The sequence below is a fragment of the Lipotes vexillifer genome, unplaced genomic scaffold (genome assembly GCF_000442215.2).
Source record: "Lipotes vexillifer unplaced genomic scaffold, Lipotes_vexillifer_v1.1 scaffold90, whole genome shotgun sequence".
NCBI lineage: Eukaryota > Metazoa > Chordata > Mammalia > Artiodactyla > Lipotidae > Lipotes > Lipotes vexillifer.
The window spans coordinates 7318972-7340983 of NW_006782310.1; positions in this window are offsets into that span (position 1 = coordinate 7318972).

Here is a 22012-nt window from a genome sequence, read left to right on the forward strand (position 1 = left end):
TCTGGGGGGATCCCGCATGCCGCGGAGCGGCTGGGCCCGTGAGCCGTGGCCGCTGGGCCTGCGCGTCCGGAGCCTGTGCTCCGCGGTGGGAGAGGCCACAGACCAGAAGAAACAGAGATAATGTAAGGAGCAAAAGAAAACTTCCAACATGCTAAAATGTTTCAGAGAAGAGAGTGAAGACATTGAATCTGTGAAATGAAATTGGTTGCTTCACAAAAGGAACATTCCAAGAAAAAGAAAGGATTTTTGAAAATTAAAAATGTAGAGCAGAATTTTAAAAGTTCAACCCAAGCAATAAAAGATAAAGAAAACTTTTAAAAGGCAGAACAAGAAGACAAAGACAACATAAAAGAGATACGATTTAAAAAGCTAGAACATCTGTAGAAGGTTACAGGACAAGAGTAAGAGGAGTTAAAGAAATGGAGATGGACAAAACAGAATTATTTTTATTATCATAGAAATAATGCAAGGGAACTCCACAGATCTAAAGGACATATTTCCATATTTAAAAAAAAAATAAGAAATCACTAAATAGCATGTAAAATATAAGCAAAGTATGTCCTTGTGAGACTTCAGAATTTGGGGGCTGAAGAGAAGATCCTAATTTTCCATAGACAAAAAGGAAGGGTTTGGAAACAGAATCCCATCTCATTTTTAAAAATAAATTTATTTATTTAATTTATTTATTTTTGGCTGTGTTGGATCTTTTTTGCTGTGCACGGGCTTTCTCTAGTTGTGACAAGCGGGGGCTACTCTTCATTGTAGTGCACATGCTTCTCATTGTGGTGGCTTCTCTTGTTGTGGAGCACGGGTTCTAGGCACGTGGGCTTCAGTAATTGTGGCACGTGGGCTCAGTAGGTGTGTCTCACGGGCTCTAGAGCGCAGGCTCAGTAGTTGTGGCACACGGGCTTAGTTGCTCCATGGCATGTGGGATCTTCCCCAACCAGGGATCGAACCCATGTCCCCTGCATTGGCAGACAGATTCTTAACCACTGCACCACCAGGGAAGCCCCTCATCTCATTTTTAAAGAGGATATATTTAAGAATAAAAGGAAATGGCGAAAAGCTTTCAAATTCACAAAGATAAACTTCTGATTAGAATTGAATATCTAGCCAATCAAACATAAGGAAAAATAAAGATGTATTCAGACATTTTGAGTTCTTAAGAATGTATCTACCATTAACTATTTTTCAGAAAGCTACTATAAAAGATTTTCAATTTAAGCAGGAAAGATAGAGAGACATGATTCCGGAAATGGGGCTTCAACAGAGAAAGAGGCAATGGAATTCTCTGAATGATGGTAATGGGAAATCCTAACACCATAGATGTGTCTAGAGTGTACCCAGCCTACATTGAAGCAATGGGAAGGAGAGATGCAGGATAGATATGCCCAAAGGAAGAAAAAGTGAAACCAATGACACTAGTAACTATATGACACTAGTGATTATATTTAGAGAAAAATTTGTGTTCTATCAGAAAGATTGGGGGTTAATTAGAAAACTAAACAAAAAAAAATTAGAGACAATTATTAACTTCAGAGAAAACAAAAAGTTGGGCAAGAATTATGTTGTAATCATGTTCAAGATTACATAGTCCATCATAATTTTAACAAACTAGTTGTATATAATGGGACTATGGGGTTTCCAACATCCTGCCACATAAAGTTGAAAATACTCTATTCAATCACTTTATGTGTACTGTGCTCTCATTACAAACTCTGTGTGTGTGTGTGTGTGTGTGTGTGTGTGTGTGTGTGTGTGTGTGTGCTGCTTGTCTTTTCACCTAAGCCAGAAGCTCTTTGGGAAAAAAAGAATATCTTCTGTTTCTCTATATCCCCCACAGTGGTGGGCTTATGCCTCAGTTAAAAAAAAAAAAAAAGTAAAGCACTGAGCAAATCTCTGCACAACTAACATCTAGGTAGAAGGGGAAAAAAAAACAAAAACCTAGAGTTAATACATAAGGGGACAAAATAATAATCATCACAGACAAGATATTCACAGTAATAATGTGAGTATGAAAACTGGTTGTTTCCTGGGTTCTAGAAAAGTGCTGGTCACTGTTCTTAAGTGCTTTATATGCTTTAACTCATTTAAGTGTCAAAACAAATTTACAATATGTGAAAAGAATCTAAAACAAAAAAAGAGTGGATATATGTATATGTGTAACTGATTCACTTTGATGGACACATGAAACTAACAAAACATTGTAAATCAACTCTACTCCAATAAAAATTTAAAGGAGAAACAAATTTACAAGTTGAATACCATCATGATCTCCATTTTACAGGAGAGAAAACTGAGTCACAGTGAGGTTGAATGTGACAGGGCCAAATGAGACAGGATGTATGCTCCTTCTTGTCCAGCCAGACCATGTGTCTTTAATTTCACTGGTGACACTCTCCAGAATGTTCTTATTTGTCTCCACATCTGTTTCCACTTCAGAACCTAGACTCTGAGGACAGGCACCTTCTCTCACACTTTCTTTCAACTCAGACATTTCTAAGTGGAACATCTTGTATGGAGTGAGCACTCAGCACTTACGCATGAGCTGAACAGAAAACTGTGATGGGTGAGTAGGCCTACTGCATGGCCTCTGACAGAGCACAGACTGGCAAAGTCGTAGGAGATTAGGACAGGCATAGCTCCATATACCATTGTCTATTAAATGATCACAAATAACTGTTCCAAAATGCAAATGCTAGTCAAAATGTTTTACGTGATGTAGGAGAAGACATATTTGGAATGATTTTAAAACTTTTTTCAAATATGAAATCAAAATAGTATTTATACGTATCTTTTTGTGTTAATTTGTATTTCTAATACATTATCTTTTGGAGATTTGAATCAGTGTAATTTAGGATGGTTTTAACATATATTTTTATTCTTTTTGATGCAGTGGTAAATGGGATTGTATTCTTAATTTTTCTTTCTGCTCTTTGAAGTAAGTCAGAGAAAGGCAAATAATATATGATATCACTTATATGTGGAATCTAAAAAAATTATACGAGTGAACTTATTTACAAAATAGGAATAGACTCACAGACATAGAAAAGAAACTTATGGCTACCAAAGGGGAAGGGGTGGAGGTATAAATTAAGGAGATTTGGATTAAAATATACACACTACTATATGTGGAATAGATAACAAATAAGTATCTACTATATAGCACAGGAAACTATATGCAATATTTTGTAATAATCTATAATGGAAAAAAACTTTTGAAAAGAATATATATATATATGTATATATATGCACATATATGTATATGTATAACTAGATCACTTTTCTGTACACCTGAAACAAACACAACATTGTGAATCAACTCTATTTCAATAAAATTAAACAAACAAACAAACAAACATGTATTTTCCAAAATAGGTGCAACAAATAAGATGTTTTTGGCTAAGTTTCAAAAGATAATATATTGAAGAAAAATGGCTTTACTTGAACATTTCACATGATTTTGTTAATTTCTCACTTTGCCACATATGTAAAAAGTTGAGGAAAGACAGATTTCTTAAAGAGATGGGCCAGATACTGGCTTTCTTAACTGAAGGCAGAAAAGTGATGCTGCATGGCCAAAAGCTCCAGTTTGTTAAATTCTGATTAAATGGGGTTTCTGTTTTTATGTTTTGCTTGTTTTTCTGTATCAGAACTTCACAAGCTTAACCTAAAATGCATGCTTTTATTTATGTCTTTACCAAGCTGGGGTACTTTTGAATTATTGTCTATGTTTTCGTCCGTCACGTGTAAGGCATTTCAATCTGAAAGGACTTCTGAGCCCCACACTGTGTGTGTGTGTGTGTGTGTGTGTGTTAATTAGAGTTGATTTCCTGATCTTTGCTGTCAGCTTCCTCTGCTCCACAATTTGAGAAACAGCAAGGCTAAACCAATCCTCAAAGTTCTCTGGAGACCATTTCTAGTTGCATTACTGATTTATTTTCATTTTGACCAGATGGCCCCAGGTTCCTATGACTGTACGGTAGTCCTTTTGATTACCCTATTTATCCCTCCCAGTGCTCAATTTAAGGGTCAAATCTCATGTAACACATTTACTAGAAAGAGAAAAAACATTCAAGCCCACTGCTGCTTGGACACCATACTACTGACATATGCTCTATGTCTCATTACACACCAAAGTTATTAGATTTAGTACATGTTTTTATAAATTCCATAACAAAAACAGACAGAGTTTTCATGAGTTTGCTGATTTTGGGAACATTCAGCCAATGGAAGGTCATGAGCCAGGAGGACTTTGCAGAGTGGAGGGGACTCTGTGGGTCCCCAAAGGCTCCCTCACAGAAGCCTTCCTTGCATTTACGGAGGTGGCCATGAAAAAGATGAGTAGAACATTTTTAATGAAACCAATAAAAATGCAAATGAGGGCTTCCCTGGTGGCACAGGGGTTGAGAGTCCGCCTGCCGATGCAGGGGACACGCGTTCGTGCCCCAGTCCGGGAAGATCCCACATGCCACGGAGCGGCTGGGTCCGTTAGCCATGACTGCTGAGCCTGCATGTCTGGAACCTGTGCTCCACAACGGGAGAGGCCACAACAGTGAAAGGCCCGTGTACTGCAAAAAAAAAAACAAAAAAACAAAGGAATATTTAATGTTTAAAGAAACAATAAATCAAAACTGACAACTGAAATGCAATATTTCATCATGAGATTGAGGAAATCAATTCATCCAAAGGGCACACTTGGTTTCTGTTAAAAAAACCAAAAAACTCGCTACATACTTACACAATAAAAGCTATCATATCAGGCAAAGCTAAATGAGATCTAGTTAATGGATTTTGAAACCTTAAAAAACATGCATGAGGCCAGACAACACAGAGTCTCATTGTATTTGGACACACATACACACACCACAACATCTATAATCCAAGAAACATAAATTACTATAATTAGGACCCTCTCTAAGTGAGGGTTAAAACATCAAAAAATTTTTCCATTTTTCAAGATACTCTATGGGCTCAAGATTGCCTAAGTGTCAGATTATTTATTTTGATTACAAAATCATTTTCCTTTAAGACTTCTCATGTAATGAAAAATATAAGTGCATCCTAAAAACAGAAATAGTAACCTTGGCTTCTATCCTCAGGAAGAAAACAAAGAGAATTGGATGCTTTAGGCCCATCTCATCAAACTTATGTAGAGTGACCCTGGGGAAAAGTAAATTTAACAAGCAGTATTCCTGTCTTGTAAGGGCTCACAATTCAATGAGAAATTGTCACCTGCACTAGAACTTATAATACAATGCAGTTTATAGCAAGGGCTATAGCAGAGGTTAAAACATGCACTAAAAATAAGCGCATGCATCTTAGGATGATTTTAAGAGGAGTTGTGACTTGATATAGACCTTGGAGGATGAGAAATAAGACAGAAAGTTGATGTAATTTTGGCAACAGAGAAGAGAGTAGAATAATTTCAATAGTGCAATTTGGGGAGTTCTGGTTCAAGATGGTGATATAGCAAGATCCTGACCTCACCTCCTTCCATGGACATACTTAACCTCTAGGAAAAAAACCCAAAAAACATAAAAACTAAAAACTGGCAAAGGGACTCCTTCATATAGGGCAATCAAAGAGGGTAGGAAAGGCTGAGACAAAATTTGGCTATAAACCTCACCCCCAGCATAGTGGTCCACAATTGAGAGGTAATGCAAAGCCTGGAGCCCAAGGGAAAGAAGTGTTTGGACACTAGGCACTCCAACTTTTAAAACTGATACCTGAGAGACAAGTCTCCAAAATATCTAACTTTGAAAACCAATGGGGCTCATGCCCAAGAGACCAGAGGGGCTGTGGTGAAGTGAGAAATGGCTCATAAAGGTCTTGCACACAAATTCACTTTCTTCAGGGCCCAATGAAGGTACAGCCCTTTGGAAAGTGCCCAGACTTTAAGTGAAAGAGATTTATTTCCTAATTTTGAAGCATTGGTCCGAGGTGTAGGGGGCTACTGAGATATTCTCTGTGGACAAAGGCTGAGGGGTGCCACCTTCCTTCACTCCCTCTGCCTTGCTAAAGCCAGCTAATAGCTAACATCATGTGTTTTGTCCCCCTCTTTTTCTTTTCTTCTTATTTCCTTTTCTTTCTTTTTTTCTCATCAATTTAAATTTCTTTCTCCTTTTCTTTCTCTCTCTCTCTCTTTTTTGTTTTTATGTATTTATACTACCTCTCTCCAAAATGCCAGTATCTGCTGGAGTGAAATTTCCACACACATCTGGTGCCCTGTTTTTGTACATCTGGTGACCTGGTTTTTATGGCTGCCATGCAAGGGACATCCCAAAATCACCTGGCTCTGGAGGTCAGAAGGACTTGTGTTCCTGAGTACTGTAGGGCTGGGACACTCAGAGACTCAGTACTTGGAAGACTGCCACTCCCAGGGCACTTCACAGATAGCAGACTAAAACACACCCCAGTCTTTCTGTGTCTAGTAGCTTTAGCCTGAGGGGCTAGCTTCTGGTTGGCACACTTAGGGTCTACAGAGCTTCTCTCAGGGAATAGAGGACAGTGAATGCAATCTTTGTACTCTCTCTCTACCTCTTTCCAGCTTGCCAGCATCTTCCAGAAAGGAACTTATGAATTTCTTCAGTGCCCAGATTGCTGCCGCTGCTGCCAGGAGTCACCCCTACATTGCCTGACTTTGGTGGATATAAGGGCTTATGGTCCTGGGTTTCACAGGACTGTAACCAATGGAGAAAGAGTTTTTAAACAACTACCACCCTGAAGACACAGCAAAGGGTAACAGACCCAGAAGCTCAATCTTTCTCTGAAAGGGGTCTGTTAGCTTATAACTATACCTGTAGCCTGAGGGGCTACACATCTAAGGGCTGACTGTAAACCTTTTCTGAGACCTGGGAGGGCAGAAACTATATTTGCACTCTTTCTGATGCAGTCCAGAACATCAGTATATCTTGGAGGGGATCTCCCATATGTGTCTGGTGTCCCAGTTTTTTATGTCTGGTGCCCTGGTTTTTATGGTCACCACCTAGAGGATAATCCTTGATTGCCAGGATCTGGTGGTCAGGGGCCTTGGGTTCTACAGGGCTGTAATAATTGGAGATACAGTCCTTGGCAGGCCACCAGCCCCAGGGCACTGCACAGACAGAAGATTCAAGCACATACCCAGTCTTTCTGTGAAAAAGTCTTACTTGCTAGTCTTGGAGTTTTGCTTCAGGGGCAGACATCAGGTTTGGCACACATCTAGAGGCTACAGAGGTGCTCTCAGGGAACATAGACCAGGAGAACATCTTTGCACTCTCCCTCTGCCTCTCTACAGATCAGAAGGATCTCTCAGGAATGAACTTATACACTTGCTTGTAGCCCTGATTTTTGTGACTCCTGCCAAAAAGACACCTCCAGATCTCCTTACTCTGTGTGTCAGTGGGCCTTATGATTGCAGTCCCACAGAATGGTATATATTTGTATTCTTTTAAAGATTTTGCCTGAGGGTCTGATAGATATATTTTTTTTCCAGACAAGAAAAAGCTAAAGGAGTTTGTCACCATTAACCTGACCTTACAAGAAATGTTAAAGGGAATTATTTAAGCTGAAAGGCAGGACACTAATTAGTAACAGGAAAACATATGAAAGTATAAATCTCATGGTAAATACATAGTAAAGGTAGTGAATAAAAAAATAAGATCCATCTATATGCTGCTTACCAGCGACACACTTCAGACATAAAACATACACAGACTGAAGGTGAAGTAGTAGAGAAAGTTATTCCACACAAATGGAAACCAAAAGAAGGCTAGGTAGCTATATGTAGACAAAATAGACTTGAAAACAAAGATTGTAATAAGAGACAAAGAAGAGCATTACATAATGATAAAAGGGCCAATCTAGTAAGAGGATATAACATTTGTAAATGTTTATGCACCCAACATAGGAACACCTAAATACATTAACTGATCTAAAGAGAGAAAGAGACAGCAATACAATAATAGCAGCCAATACCCCACTTACATCAATGGCTAGATCATTCAGACATAAAATTAATAGGGAAACAACTTAAATGACACACTAGTCAAATGGACTTAACAGATATATACAGAACATTTCATCCAAAAGCAATGAAATACACATTCTTCTCAAGAGCACATGGAACATTCTCCAGGATGGATGATACGTCAGGCCACAAAAGCACATCTTAATAAATTTAAATGAGTGAAACCATATCAAGAATCTTTTCCAACCACAATGTTATGAAACTAGAAATAATATCAAGAATAAAACTGGAAAATTCACAAATGTGTGGAGGTTAAACAACATGCCACTGAACAAACAATGAGACAACAAAGAAATCAAAGACAAAATTTAAAAAAAAATGATACAAATGAAAATGGAAATACAATATACCAAAACTTATGGGATACAGCAAAAGCAGTTCTAAGACGGAGGTTTATAGTAATAAATGCCTACTTCAAGAAACAAGAAGAATGTTAAATAAACAATCTAACTTTACACCTCAAGAAACTAGAAAAAGTAGAAGAAACAAAATCCAAAGTTAGTAGAAGGAAAGAAATAACAAAGATCAGAGTGAAAAAAAAAAATGAACTAGAGACTAAAAGGACAATATAAAAGATCAATAAAAACAAGATCGGGTTATTTGACAAGGTAAACAAAATTGACAAAACTTTAGCTAGACTCACTGAAAAAAAAAAAAGAAAATTCAAATAAAAAAAAATCAGAAATGAAAAAGGAGTTAGTACCTTTGATGCCACAGAAATACAAAGGATCATAAGAGATTACTATAAATGATTGTATGCCAGCAAATTGGACAACCTAAAATATAGATAAATTTCTAGAAATATATATTCTTCCAAGACTGAATCATAAATGAATAGAAAATCTCTACTAGTAAGGGGATTGAATCAGCAATTTAAAACCTCCTAATAAACAAATGTCCAAGACACACAGCTTCACTGATGAATTCTAAGAACTATTCAAAAAAGAATGCATAACAATCCTTTTCAAACTCTTACAAAAATAGGAGGGAACACTTCTAAATGTATTTTATGAGGCCACCATTACTGTGATACTAAAACTGGACAAGAACAACATGAGAAAAGAAAATTACAGACCAATATCTCTGGTGAATATAGATACAAAAATGCTTAACAAAATATTAGCAAGAAGAATTCAACAATAAATTAAAAGGTTCATATGTCATGATCAAGTGGAATTTATTCCAGGATGTAAGGATAATTCAACAGTCACAAATCAATGTATGTAATAAACTACCTTAACAAAATAAAGGGGAAAAAATCATATAATAAGATCAACAGATGCAGAGAAAGCATTTGACAAAATTCAACATCAATTTTTGATAAAAACTCTCAATAGAGTGGGTATAGAGGGAACATACCTCAACAAAATAAAGACCATATATTACAAGCCCACAGGTACATCATAATCAGTGGTGAAAGCTGAAAGCTTTTCCTCTAAGATTAGGAATAAGAAAAGGATGCCCACTCTCAACACTTTTATTCAACATAAATTTGGGAGTGCTGGCCAGAACAATTAGGCAAGAAAAAAAAAAAAAGGCATCCAAAGTGGAAAGAAAGTGTAAAACTGTCACTATTTGCAGATGGCATGATATTATGTGTAGAAAAACCTAAAGACTACCAAAAAACTGTTAGAACTAATAAATTCAGTAAAGTTGATGGACAAAAAATAGAGAAATCTGTTGTATTTATATACATGAATAACAAACTATCAGAAAGAGAAATGTAAAAAAAATTCCCACTTATAACTATATCATAAAAAATCCTAGGAATAAATTTAACTAAGCAGATGAAAGACCTGTACACTGAAAACTATAAGATATTGGTGAAAGAAATTGAAGAAGACACAAATGAATGGAAATATAGCCCATGATCATGGATTGGAAGCATTAATATTGTTAAAATATCCCTACTACCCAAAGCAGTCTAGAGATTCAGTACAATCCTTATCAAAATTCAATGCCTTTTAAGAAATAAAGATAGAAAAAAAAAATTCTAAAATTTGTATCGAACCACAAAAGACTCCAAATAGCCAAAGCAACCTTGAGAAAGAATAGCAAAGCTAGAGGTCTCATGCTCCCTGATTTCAAATTATATTACAAACCTATAGTAATCAAAACAGTATTGTATTGGCAAAAAAACAGACACATCGATCAATGGAACAGAATAGAGCACCCAGATATATAAACCCAGATATATATGGTCAATTAATTTATGACACAGGAACAAAAATCATACAACAGGGAAAAGACAGTTTCTCCCATAAATAGTATTGAGAAAACTGGACGATCACATGCAAAAGAGTGAAATGACCACTATCTTACAGTAGACACAAAATTACCTCAAAATGGATTAAAGACCTGCATGTAAAACCTGAGGCCATAAAACTCCTAGAAGAAAACATAGGTGGTAAGCTCCCTGACGTAGGTCTTAGCAATATTTTTTTGATTTGACATCAAAAGCAAAAACAAAAACAAAAATGAACAACATCAAACTAAAAAGCTCTGCACAGCAAAGAAAAACATCAACAAAATGAAAAGGCAACCTACTGAATAGGAGAAAATATTTGCAACTTATATGTCAGATAAGGAGTTAATATCCAAAATATATAAAGAACTCATTCAACTCCATAGTAAAATAATAATAATAATAAACCAATTTTTTTAAAAATGGTAGAGGTTCTGAATAGACATTTTTCCAAAGAAGGCCAATGAGTACATTAAAAAATGATCAATATCACTAATCATCATGGAAATGCAAGTCAAAACCATGAGCTATCACTTCACACCTCTTAAAATTGCTATTATAAAAAAGACAAGAAGTAAAATTGTTGGCAAGGATATGGAGAAAAAGGAACCCTGTGCACTGCTGATGAGAATGTAAGTTGGTGCAGCCACTATGGAAAACCGTATGAATGTTCCTCAAAAAATTAAAAATAGAACTACTATAAGATTCTTCAATTCCACTTCTGGGTATTGTCCAAAGTAAAAAAAAAATACTAAGTTGAAAGATATATGTTCATTGAGGAATTATTTGCAATAACCAAGAAATGGAAACAAACTAAGTGTCCACTGACAATGAATGAGTAAAGAAATTGTGGTATGTTTATACAATGGAATATTACTCAGCCATACAAAACAATGAAATCTTACCATTTGTGCCAACATGGATGGAACTTGAGGGCATTACGCTAAGTGAAATAATTCAGATAGAGGGAGACAAATACTGTATGATCTCACTTATATGTGTAATTTAAAACAAAACAAAACAAAAACAAGCTCATAGATACAGAGAACAGATTGGTGGTTGCCAGAGGTGGGGAGTGGGGGTTGGGTAAAATTATGAAGGTAATCAAAAGATAGAGACTTCAGGTTATAAAATAAGTAAGTCATGGGTGTATAATGTACAACATGGTGGCTACAGCTAATAATATTGTAGTTCATATTCATAAGTTGCTAAGAGAGTAAATCTTAACATTTCTTATCATAAGAAAGAAAGTTTATGATTGTGGGTGGTGACCAATGTTAACTAGACTCAAATGGTGAACACTTTGCAATATATACCAACGTCAAATCATTGCTTTGTACACCTGGAATTAATGTAATTTCAATTGTATTTCAACTAAAAAATAAAATTAAAAAATAGTGCAATAAGATAAATATAGAAGAAAATTAGTGCAAGGAATACATGAGAGACAGAGAATGTGTATGCAGGAGGTGATGTTCAAACATAGAGGACAGAGGAGTATGATCCACAATAGGTAATAACAGAACTAATGAAAATGGCTTTATATGGGCTGCTTAGTCTTGTCACTATGCCAGGTGGTTGTTATACATTTTCACATTTAATCCTTTTCGCAGCTCTGCACTGCAGGTATTAACTTCTTTTTACAGATGAAGGTACTGAGGTACTGCAATGCTATATTTGTTGCTCAATGTCCCGGAGTTTGTGAGTGGCAAAGCCAAGATTCCAAACTTCTGTGTGACTCTGTGACAGGGGACACTGCAGAACTGTGTACTGGTGCCAGATAGGAACTAGCAGGAGGCTTCTGACTGACCAGGCAGCTCATCCAGTGTTTACTGTGCTACTCCCCACTCAAGCATTTTCTCTCATCTCCCCACCTGCAATGCCCTTGTGCTCATCCCCAAACCATTCAGTCCTACTGTTACCATAACACAACCATGATTCAACCAACCTTCAGTGACTGACTTAACTACAGTAATTTCAGTTCCAGTTCAATACTCCATCATTTCCTTGGATTATTCTGGGAAGGTTGTTTCATGTGTGTGTTTTATCTTCCTAAAGAAATGTCCATTTAAGGGATGCAATATTTTTCCACCTCCCCTTTTTTAATCTTCCACAGAATTAACTCCTCTATGCTAATCAATGGATCAATTATGTTTTTCCTTAAGATTCTACTCAGCCCCACACCAAATGCTTGTCCAACTCTGTGTTGAGTGCATCCCTCCCTAGACAACCAATTCCTGGAACACAGGTTTTCTGCATGTGAGCCAGATGTGGATCCTGGAATATATAAAACCTCAATTATTTCTCACAGGTGTGACCTAGGAGATGTTGGAGAATCTGACCATAGTCATACAATGTCAGTGCTGAGAAGGGAGGGTTAAGATTTGAGCATGAGTTTGTCATTCTCTAGAACAAAGATCTCCTCCTGTATGGTCCTGTCTCACTTGGTTTCTGTTTCCACTAGATCACTACTCTAATAGGCTTTTCTTGAGACTTGTGAAATTTTCTTAATTTCTGTACAAATAAGTGAGGATTTCTTTCAATGGTCTTTAATTTAAGTGCATAAAGAGTCACTGATTTCAGGATAATATGAACTGAACACTGACATGGATGACACTCAATTCTATCTGAAATACTTGAAAGGAGGGGGGACCATATACATAAATGTTGTAAATGCTTGACGTATTTTTCTTCATAAAAACAAATTTTAACCACTTTATAGTACACTTCTCAAGGGTATATATATTTTGCATTTTAACAGCAGCTGTAGAATACACTTGAAAATAAATTTTTATAGACATCAATTTTTGCACTGTGAAGCAATATGTTTGTTCATTGTTTTGGGGTTCTTTTTGGTTTGTTTCTTCCTTCAGTTACATGTCAGCTGTCACATACCCTTCTGTCATCGGACATATGTCTAAGAGCCCACTTTTAGGTCACTGCTTCTAATTCCTGTGGGAAGAGATACTAGAAAAACAGGCTTGTTAATGAAATCGCAATGCCTGAATGAGGCCCAGGGGGATAAAATGTAAAGGTTTAGTTCCTGGGATTTGTCACAGCTGTTTTAGGAGTTTAAAGCCCTTTTATGACATCTTCTTTGTCCAAGTCTTTGATTGAGTTTGCTGCATCTGATACCTTGGATAGATATTATGGCAAATATAAATTCTGTGTAGAATCTCTTGCAAGGTCTTTGTTTAGAGACAGCAAAAAAGGGACACACAATGATTTTGATTCTTAAACCCATAAACTAATTCTGGAGAGAAAAACCACATCATAGATACATTACCCATGAAGCAGGTAAGCATCAAAAAAGATGTTATGAGAAAATAAATATTTAACAAATATTCCTTTGTAGAAGCGACAGGTATGGTCTGGAACAGACACTCGCTGCTGGGCAAAACTGTAGGGAGATCACACACAGGGTGGTTAATAAGTCAGATGGGTTTGCTTTCTAACCAGCAGGAGATGCAATGATTTATTTCCTAGCAAGGGAGAAGGTTAGGTTTTAGATTCACTGGATCTTCAGTGCACAGAGTTCCCTTCTGTCCACGTGTACTCAGAATGTCTTTTGGATTCTTATCAGCGGCTCCTAATTTAGACCTGTGACTGTCAGCTTTTTCATAGAACAAGGGTCTCTCTGAAGTCACTCCTTATGAAGTTTTGTGAAAAAATTGGACAGTTTAGGACACACAAATAGGGGAGGAATAAAGAGAAAGAGAGAGGGAGAGACAAAAAAGTGGGTAGATTTTATTTTTCTGCAGTTAGCCTTTATTTTTTAAATAACCTTGTACTCCTTTTCAATTTCCCCTCAGAACCGTTTTTCCTCTGCTAGTTCCCTTTTTCTTCATTATTTTAATGGCTACATCTTTGCTCTGATGTGTCAATGGGAGTGGAAAATCCTGTGAAGCCTGGGCTTAATGAAACGCCAGCTGGAACAGAGGGATAAAGTTTCTTTGGAGCAGCTTCAAAGGGATGCAGGCTGGCGAGCTCTGGGACAATGGCACCTGGGCCTGAGGACAGGGACAGCCGGGCCAGCTGGCCCAGCCTGGCCCTAACGAGGCGTGAAGGGATGAGGACCCACTTCACTAAGCAGTGGGGGGTTCAGGATGAGGGATTTAAAATGTACACACACAGACACACACATACACATAGGTTGTGTCCTTATATTTCACAAGAAATGGTGTTCTCAGAAAATGAGGGGCCAAAATGTGACTCCTGTGGGGAGAAGCATGAACTAATTTTGCTCAAGAGCTTTGGCTTTCTGAATGCTGCCAGACACCTCTCCTTCCCACCCCCCACTTTGGCATAAATTTTACATATCTTTTTATATGAGAATTACCACGGAAATCTTAGTTTTGATAGAACTTGAGAAAGATTTATGAAAACTCATTGGTCATTTTTGGTCAGGTGGCATTTTTTTCTTTTTTGTGAATATAGCAGGTAAAGTGACTTGGAAATAGGCTATAAATCTAGAAAGCTCAAATGTCACATCTGGTTGTTGGCCCCATTTAGATCTTGGCTTCCAGAGGCCCTTGTACTTTGAATGACATCAAATATTATCAGCTGCAGTTTTCACTTTGCAAGGGATGTTTAGGAAACAACAAGGGACCTCAGCCTTTACCTGGTTTATTTATGTGTATTAATATGCTTTGTATAAAACCTACCGCCTCACCTCTGGTATTTTGCTATTGAGGATATTTGATCAATTATATCGACCCTCTCCTTTTATTAAGTTAACTTTCAGAATTCTTAAAACTGTGGAGTTGGGTGGTTAGGTCTTTGCAAACTGAGTCCTCCAAAAGTTGAGATACTTCAAATCCAAAACAAACTTAGAAAATATTATTTCACTCATTTCTCTTGCTTATGAGAACTGACAAACAGGATTTGAGATGTTTTATGTTCCAAACAACAAATATTTATTGAGAAATCAAGCTTTATATAGTCCCTCGTCCTCATGGCCTAGAAAAAATGAAATATGGACCTTTGTTCAGTTCAGTTCCATACACAGATATAAGGCACTCACCATTTGCAGCTATTGATCTACCCGACAAGGAATAAACCCTTCTAGAAGATTACCCGGGCTTCAGGAGACTTACCTATGGGAAAGAGAGACAGGCTCTACATATGAACTCGCATTTTTTGTTGGTCAAAACCAGCAGAATAGCAGAAATTTCATATGGTCTAATCTAATATTAGGGTAAATTCTAAAAAAATGAAATATAGTTGACCCTTGAATGGCACAGGTTTGAACTGTGCATATACACTTACACATGGATTTTTTTCAGTAGTAAATACTACAGTACTGCACCATCCACAGTTGGTTAACTAGGAGGATGCAGAACCTCTGATATGGAGGAACCATGGATACCGAGGGCAGACTGTAAAGGTATACTCAGATTTTCAACAGTGTGAGGATTGATGTCTCTAAACTTCACATTGTTCAAGGGTCAGCTGTATGTATAGAATTATGTAGGTTTTGGCCAAGACTTTCTAAAGGGGATGACATTTGAGGTTGATTGGTATATAGAGAGGAAAGTGTATTCCAGAAGAAATTAAATAAACAAAAGCCTAAAGGCAAGAAGTCACCCACTCGGTGAGGAGAACTACAAAAAAACAAAAAAACAAAACAGTATAATGGTTTAAAATAATTCGAGGAGGCAGAGTGGGGATGATGACAGAGAGGTCAGCAGGCCAAGAACACGGAGGATTTTGAGCATCAGGCTTGGGCTTGATTCTATAGGTAGTGGGGAGGCAAGGGAGCATTTTTATGACTGGAGGGATCAGCTAAGTAGAGCATGTTGGAGACATGATTCTGGCTCATCTGTGGATGATAGATTTGCAGGGGGTGGTCATCCTCCATTTGCTCCCTTTCACACACACATTCTCTCTACTTCTGTGTCCTGTACTGACCACTATGGCCTGTACAGCCCAGGCCCCTTGTCATCTCAATGTCAGTAGGGGCTCATCAGTGGAAGACATTGGCAAGAGACTGAGATCAGAGGGAGGGGTAGTTTGTTGTATTTATACCACCCAGTCTCTCTACATATCCCCACACATTTATCAGTGTTTGTACTCCTCTAAGGACATGGCAGCCCCTCTTCTATGGGACCAGCTTTTTGGCATGAGACTCCTTCAGGGGTGGTCTTGACATTCTTCTCTTGCTAGTTTGGGTCCTTCACTGAGTCTTTTTGGCTTTGCTAGCCAATTACTCACCTCTGAGAATGGTCTCTTTATTACACTCACTTAAATTAAAACCTTGAGCTTAGCATCTCAGTTATCGCCAGAACTTTGATAGAGAGTCAACAATGGAGAGAGCAACTTTAATTGGGAGAATGATATGATAGTCCAATGTAGAAAAATGGGGGGCTAGAATGTACAATATGCATCCTAGAAGAATGTGGGATGCAAAAATTAGCGACTGATTAGACTAGTTACTCTAAGACCTATCGATAAGAGGTCAAATTTTAGAAGGTCAGTACAAAGAGGTCTCAAGGGGCCGAGGTCTATGCTCAAGGAGTCACAGGGCAGGGGCTATAGTACCGAGGTAAGTGCTGATCCTAAGGCAGGAATAGTTTGGGTCTAGTCTTGTCTACTTCAAAGACTTACAGTGCTGAGTATTACAAAGCACTAAACATGGGTGAAGTCTAACATATAATTGTGATAATTACTGAATATTCTTTGGGTATTTTTATGCCTAGATTAGTTTTGCTCATACATAGAAGTAAATCCAAGGCCTGCAAGTGGACAAGAGATGGTATAATTCTGAACTCTATTTTAACTAGAGCCATTCTTTCATGTAAGACCTTGTTTCTCTTCAAAATGCTCAGTCGTGTATCTCTGTCAACCCATTCCCAACACTTCTGTTATTTGCCCTTTAGGAGCAGAAAATAACACCAACTATCCTATACCATTTTGTCATTGTTGCTGAAGCAGCATTGACTTTTAGTGGCATCTATGGGATGGATGCTTCTCCTAAGTGTTGATGATGAAGCCATTTGACAATGCACTTAGGAGGAAACAGGTTGGTCCAAGATAAAAATCAAGTAGAAAACGTAGAGATAAATATTCCAATATAGCTCTCATCCAAATCTTCTTTAAATTATTTATTTATTTATTTATTTATTTATTTATTATTTATTATTAACATCTTTATTGGAGTATAGTTGCTTTACAGTAGTGTGTTGTTTTGCTGTATAACAAAGTGAATCAGCTACATATATACATATATCTCCATATCCCTTCCCTGTTGCGTCTCCCTCCCACCCTCCCTATACCAGCCTTCTAGGTGGACACAAAGCACTGAGTTTATCTCCCTGTGCTATGCAGCTGCTTCCCACTAGCTATCTATTTTACATTGGGGAGTGTATATATGCCCATGATGCCCTCTCACTTTGTCCCATCTTACCCTTTCCCCTCCCTGTGATCTCAAGTCCATTCTCTACGTCTGTGTCTTTATTCCTGTCCTGCCCGTAGATTCTTCAGAACCGCTTATTCTTTATATTCCATATCTATGTGTTAGCATATGGTATTTGTTTTTCTCTTTCAGACTTATTTCACTCAGTATGACAGTCTCTAAGTCCATCCACCTCACTACAAATAACTCAATTTCGTTTCTATTTATGGCTGGGTAATATTCCATTGTATATATGTGCCACATCTTCTTTATCCACTCATCTGTTGATGGACACTTAGATTGCTTGTATGTCCTGGATATTGTAAACAGAGGGGCAATGAACATTGTGGTACATGATGCTTTTTTTTTAACATCTTTATTGGCGTATAATTGCTTTACAATTGTGTGTTAGTTTCTGATTTAAAACAAACTGAATCAGTTATACATATACATATGTTCCCATATCTCTTCCCTCTTGTGTCTCCCTCACTCCCACCCTCCCTATCCCACCCCTCTAGGTGGTCACAAAGCACTGAGCTGATCTCCCCTGTGCTATGCCACTGCTTCCCACTAGCATCTATTTTACATTTGGTAGTGTATATATGTCCATGCCACTCTCTCACTTTGTCACAGCTTACCCTTCCCCCTCCCCATATCCTCAAGTCCATGCTCTAGTAGGTCTGTGTCTTTATTTCCGTCTTATGCCTATGTTCTTCATGACCCTTTTTTTTGTTTCTTAGATTCCATATATATGTGTTAGCATATGGTATTTGTTTTTCTCTTTCTGACTTACTTCACTCTGTATGACAGACTCTAGGTCTATCCACCTCACTACAAATAACTCAATTTCATTTCTTTTTTGGGTGAGCAATATTCCATTGTATATATGTCCACATCTTCTTTATCCATTCATCTGTTGATGGACACTTATGTTGCTTCCATGTCCTGGCTATCGTAAATAGAGCTGCAATGAACATTTTGGTACATGACTCTTTTTGAATTATGGTTTTCTCAGGATATATGCCCAGTAGTTGGATTGCTGGGTCATATAGTAATTCTGTTTTTAGTTTTTTAAGGAACCTCCATACTGCTCTCCCTAGTGGCTGTATCAATTTACATTCCCACGAACAATGCAAGAGGGTTCCCTTTTCACCACACACTCTCCAGCATTTATTGTTTGTAGACTTTTTGATGATAGCCATTCTGACTGGTGTGAGGTGATACTTCATTGTAGTTTTGATTTGCATTTCTCTAATGATTAGTGATCTTGAGCATCCTTTCATGTGTTTGTTGGCAATCTGTATATCTTCTTTGGAGAAATGTCTATTTAGGTCTTCTGCCCATTTTTGGATTGGGTTCTTTGTTGTTTTGATATTGAGCTGCATTAGCTGCTTGTATATTTTGGTGATCAAACATTTGTCAGTTGCTTCATTTGCAAATGCTTTCTCCCATTCTGAGGGTTGTCATTTCATCTTGTTTATTGTTTCCTTTTCTGTTCAAAAGCTTTTAACTTTCATTAGGTCCCAGTTGTTTATTTTTGTTTTTATTTCCGTTTCTCTAGTGGGTGGGTCAAAAAGGATCTTGCTGTGATTTATGTCATAGAATGCTCTACTTATGTTTTCCTCTAAGAGTTTTACAGTGTCTGGCCTCACATTCATGTCTTTAATCCATTTTGAGTTTACTTTTGTGTATGGTGTCAGGGAGTGTTCTAATTTCATTCTTTTATAGATAGCTGTCCAGTTTTCCAAGCACCACTTATTAAAGAGGCTGCCTTTTCTCCATTGTATATTCTTGCCTCCTTTATCAAAGATAAGGTGACCATATGTGTTTGGATTTATCTCTGGGATTTCTATCCTGTTCCATTGATCTATATGTCTGTTTTTGTGCCAATACCATACTCTCTTGATTAATGTAGCTTTGTAATATAGTCTATACCCAAGAACCTGATTCCTCCACCTCCGTTTTTCTTTCTCAAGACTGCTTTGGCTCTTCTGGGTCCTTTGTATTCCCATACAAATTGAGACTTTTTGGTCTAGTTCTGTGAAAAATGCCATTGGTAGTTTGATAGTGATTGCATTGAAGCCATAGATTGCTTTGGGTAGTATAGTCATTTTCAAAATGTTGATTCTCCCAACCCAAGAAGATAGTATATCTCTCCATGTGTTTGTATCATTAATTTCTTTCATCAGTGTCTTATAGTTTTCTGTATAGAGGTCTTTTGTCTCCTTGGTAGATTTACTCATAGGTATGTTATTCTTTTTGCTGCAATGGTAAATGGGAGTGTTTCCTTAATTTCTCTTCCAGAATTTTCATCATTATTGTACAGGAATGCAAGAGATTTCTGTGCTGTAATTTTGTGTTTTGCTACTTTACCAAATTAATTGATTAGTTCTAGTAATTTTATCATCACATTTTTAGGATTCTTTATGTATAGTATCATGCCATCTACAAAGAGTGACAGTTTTACTTCCTCTTTTCTGATTTGGATTTTTTTTTTTTTTTTTTTTCTTCTCTGATTACTTTGGTTAATACCATGTTGGCTGTGGGTTGGTCATATATGGCCTTTATCATGTTGAGGTAAGTTTCCTCTCTGCCTCCTTTCTGGAGGGTTTTTTTTTTTTTTTATCATAAATGGGTGTTGAATTTTGTCAAAAGCTTTTTCTGCATCTATTGAGATGATCATATGATTTTTGTCCTTCAATTTATTAATATGTTTTGTCACATGGTTTGCTTTGCATATACTGAAGAATCCTTTTATTCCTGTGATAAACCCCACTTGAACACGGTGTATAATCCTTTTAATGTGCTGTTGGGTTCTATTTGTTAGTATTTTGTTGAGGATTTTTGCACTTATGTTCATCAGTTATATTGGCCTGTAGTTTTCTTTCTTGGTGACATTTTTGTCTGGTTTCAGTATCAGGGTGATGGTGGCCTCATAGAATGAGTTTGGGAGCATTCCTCCCTATGCTATATTTTGGAAGAGTTTCAGAAGGATCGGTGTCAACTCTTCCCTAAATGTTCAATAGAATTCGCCTGTGAAGCCATTAGGTCCTGGGCTTTTGTTTGTTGGAAGATTTTTTTTTTTTTTTTTTTTTTTTTTTTTTTTTTTCAGTTGTGGCCTGTGGGCTCAGTCGTGTGGCTTGAGGGCTCTAGAGCTCAGGCTCAGTCGTTGTGGTGCATGGGCTTAGTTGCTCCGCGGCTTGTGGGATCTTCTCGGGCCAGGGCACGAACCTGTGTCCCCTGCATCGGCAGGCGGACTCTCAACCACTGCGCCACCTGGGAAGCCCTGTTGGAAGATTTTTAATCACAGTTTTAATTTCAGTGCTTGTGATTGGTCTGTTCATATTTTCCATTTCTTCCTGGTTCAATCTCAGAAGGTTGTACTTTTCTAAGAATTTGTCCATTTCTTCCAGGGTGTCCACTTTATTGGCTTATACCTGTTTGTAGTAATCTCTCATGATCCTTTGTATTTCTGAAGTGTCAGTTGTTACTTCTTTTTCATTTCTAGTTCTATTGATTTGAGTCTTCTCCCTTTTTGTCTTGATAAGTCTGCCTAATGGTTTATCAATTTGGTTTATCTTCTCAAAGAACCAGCTTATAGTTTTATTGATCTTTTCTTTCATTTCCTTCATTTATTTTTCATTTATTTCTGTTCTGATATTTATGATTCCTTTCCTTTTGGTAACTTTGGGGTTTTTTGTTCTATTTATAATTATTTTAGGTGTAAATTATGTTGTTTATTTGAGATGTTACTTGTTTCTTTAAGTAGGATTGTATTGCTAAAATTTTCCCTTTTAGAACTGCTTTTGCTGCATTCCATATGTATTGGTCATCGTGTTTTCATTGTCATTGGTTTCTAGGTACTTTTTGATTTCCTCTTTGATTTATTCACTGATTTCTTCGTTATAAAGTAGTGTTTTGTCTAGCCTCAGCATGTTTGTATTTTTTGCAGATCTTTTCCTCTAATTTATAACTAGTCTAATAGTGTTGCTGCCAGAAAAGATGCTTGATATGATTTCAATTTTCTTAAATTTACCTAGGCTTGATTTGTGACCCAAGATATGAGCTATCCTGGAGACTGTTCCATAAGCACTTGAGAAGAAAGTGCATTGTGTTGTTTTTGGATGGAAGGTCCCATAAATATCAATTAAGTTCTTCTTTAATGTATCATTTAAAGCTTGTGTTTCCTTATTTATTTTCATTTTTCTTGATATGTCCAGTGGTGAAAGTAGGGTGTTAAAGTCCCTTACTCTGATTGTGTTACTGTTGATTTCCCCCTTAATGGCTATTAGCATTTGCCTTATGTATTGTGGTGTTTCTATGTTGGGTACATAAATATTTACAATTGTAATATCTTCCTCTT